Source organism: Odontomachus brunneus, unplaced genomic scaffold, assembly GCF_010583005.1.
Source record: "Odontomachus brunneus isolate Ranch 3 - 2012 unplaced genomic scaffold, Obru_v1 Obru_scaffold_107, whole genome shotgun sequence".
Classification (NCBI taxonomy): Eukaryota; Metazoa; Arthropoda; class Insecta; order Hymenoptera; family Formicidae; genus Odontomachus; species Odontomachus brunneus.
Genome location: NW_022639557.1, coordinates 381677 through 384594, shown reverse-complemented (window position 1 = coordinate 384594; position 2918 = coordinate 381677). Strand labels below are relative to the sequence as shown.

At 56.5% G+C, this 2918-nt stretch overlaps 1 protein-coding gene across 3 annotated transcripts in view; it reads left to right on the top strand.

The window, feature by feature from the left end:
- LOC116849135 (frizzled-2) overlaps positions 1-2918 on the top strand; it is a 97921-nt gene that overhangs the window by 56330 nt on the left and 38673 nt on the right. Inside the window, exon 1 of one of the 3 annotated variants that reach the window (XM_032825993.1) lies at positions 1578-2742. The exons of the other annotated variants lie outside the window; for them this stretch is intronic. The gene's annotated coding sequence lies outside the window, so the exon portion shown is untranslated. Of the gene's footprint in view, positions 1-1577; positions 2743-2918 lie in introns of those variants that run through there. 3 annotated transcript variants of the gene reach the window in all.

Sequence of the window (2918 nt, the reverse complement as noted above, 5' to 3'; positions counted from 1 at the left end):
AGAGAGAGAGAGAGAGAGAGAGAGAGAGAGAGAGAGAGAGAGAGAGAGAGAGAAGGAAGAACGAAGCAACAATTCAACTCGCGAAATGAGAATCAGCGAGAGAGAAAGAAAACTATATTGACATGTACATGCGGGTGCGTGTCGATCTGTCAAAATCGAGCGACGACGGTTCTTCGACGGGCTCGTATTCGTATAAAGTCGACGGACTTTAATTCATGGGAAATTTCACGCCTGTCCGAGTTCCTCTGTCTTCGGTCTGCTACCTTTGTAAATCGAGCCTCGAATGCGGAGAGAAAAAATAAATAAGACGCTAATTGAAGCGCATCTATATGTGAGATTTTGTCGCGCCTCCGTCTTACGGACGCACGCTGTTCTTCCGTACGTGTGAAAACGCGTCTCGCGTGAAAAAAATGAGAAAGCGTCGGGAGTGCCACCAAATCTGAAGCTGCAAAGATCCTGCCGACGCGTATACAATATAGCAATATTCGCCCAGTGTCATAGCGCGGGCGAGTTTACGAGCGCAATAAATATGTCAGTTTTTTCCTGTTTGTTTTTTTTAAGCGCGCAAACGACACCTCTCGACGCGACTAATTTTTCGCACGAGCGCTCGCCGCGAACGTCCGTCGCGGCCGCATTTGTGACGTCCACACGAAAACGCATAAAATTCGGTGGCGGACAGTTAACGCGGCACTCTCGTCTCGCAACGAGAGAGACCGGACGGCTCCATTTTACATCGCCGTCACTCTTCAGCGCGATAACGAACGAGTGGGGCGGAAAGTACGAAGGACGAGGGTATTTTTAGCCGGGATCCTACGGCAGAGATTCTTGCCGCTTCGTTTAACCGACTTCGCGCCTTTACAGGTGTTACGGATAACGACGAGTAACAACGACAACGGCGGCGGCGGCGACGGGATGTTATTACTCATTAATCCGCGTCTCTCGAGCCGAGCGATTTAATTACGCCCGGTGGATCGGCTATCTTTGTAGGCGCTTTCGTTGGCGGAAACGACTACTGTTGGCGAATCGATCTCGGTAGTAACGAGAACGCAGAGACGCGCGAACGTTTACCAGCAGCGCGACGCGCGAATTGGAAAGTTTATCGCGCCGACCCGCGCGCGCCAACTCGGGATCGTCGAACTCGCCCGCCTCGTGTCCTCGAGCCCGCTCGCGGTGCCTCGATCTCGATACGAGGAGGTAGGTCCTGAGGAAGAACCGGTCGTGCCGTACCTACGCGAGACGTCGTTAATGCCGCGAGAGAGCGAATCCACCTACGAGTCGAGGGGGTGACCGCGTAGAGCGTCTTTCTCTTTTCCTCCCTCTCTCTCTTTCTTTCTCTCTCTCTCTCTCTCTGTTTCTCTGGTCGCTCGTAACCAGCTCGAAAAGAAAGCAATAAGTCGCTTCGACGGGAGGAGGCGAGGTGGAGAACGAGAGAAAGAGGGAGAAAGAGCCGCGGACCGATAATAAGTGGTCGTGAATCCCGAAGAGCCCGAGGAGAGCGAGGGGAGGAGGAGGAGAGGAAGGGAGAGAGGGAAGGAGGTAGGGATCCTGCTGGCCGTCTCTCGTTATCCACGCCACACGGCGCCCGAGCGTGACGTCATCGCGCGTGTGGTCGCTACAGGGGGATGTGCCGAGTTTCTCGCGTGTGCACACGCTCGTGTACACAGGTGTGCACAAACACGAGGAGAGATGCGGCGAACGAAGCACGTGTACGAGTGCGTGGATACTTGCGCGCGCGAGCGCATCCCGAGCACACGTGCGGGCTCACGTAGATGAGAAAGAGAAAGAAAGAAAGAGAGAAAGAGAGAGGCGTGCAGAGCCGAAGTCTCGACGGCGCAGCTCTCGGCTTTCCTCGTGAGGAGGTCGCTGGCAGAGAGAAGATGCACCACGCTGCACGGTTCGTTCGCGTATAACAGGGGAGCCATCGTACGATGGAGGGGGAGAGACCGGGGGGACGGTAGCGCAGCGGCCGAGTCACGGCGAAAACGCACGACACTCCACGACCGTGGCGTTCAGCCCGGACCTCCCTCTCTCCGCGCGTTACCTCCGTGCGGCACGGCTCGACTTCGCCGTCGACTCCGGCGCTTTCGTGTCTCCCCGGTCGCGTTCGCGTCACTTCGGAGTCAGTGCGTCCGCATCCGTCTTCGGGGTAGGGTTGCGGCTCGTTCTCTCCGGCCGCACGTGCTGTTGCCGCTCAAGAGAGAGAGAGAGAGAGACGTGTGGCGGCGTTGCTCCCAGTAAAATATTTGAAGGAACTTGACGTTGTGTGCTATAGTGTGGCGGTGTCGTACGCGCGATTCAGGACGCACACGTGTGTACACGTCCGCGACGTTGCGTGTGCGAGTCGGAACCGACGATGTAACGCGTGTTTACGGATCTGATTTAGTGTTCTCGCGCGCACGCCCTCTCCCTTTCTCTCTTTCTCCCTGTCCCTCTCTTTTACGCGTGTACGCGTACAACGCACACTCGCCTCTGCCGCCTGCAGCCGTGTACAGCGGCAGGAAAACGACTACTATCACTACTACTACTACCATCATCACCAACGAACGAGCCACACACTCGGGGCCACATCGCGCTCTCGCGCGCGCTCCGTTTTTATCGGGACGCGAGGGATAATGGATTAATTTTCGCCGGGGTGAGCTGCCCGACTCGGCGGCGGCGACGGCGGCGGTTGCGACTACTACTCTCAGCACGGTACCAGGCGGTCGACCGGAGCGAAGCAGCGGGAGTCCGCGATAAATCAAGGTGAGAATCCGGCTTTGTTTTCGAGAAGGGTTGCACGATGCCGGCCTTCCATTGACCAGCCTGCTCACCGCTGGCCGAACCATTTCGCGTCCTCTTCCGTGCGTCTCTTTCTCTCTCTCTCTCTCTCTCTCTCTCTCTCTCTCTCTCTCTCTCTCTCTCTCTCTCTCTCTCTCTCT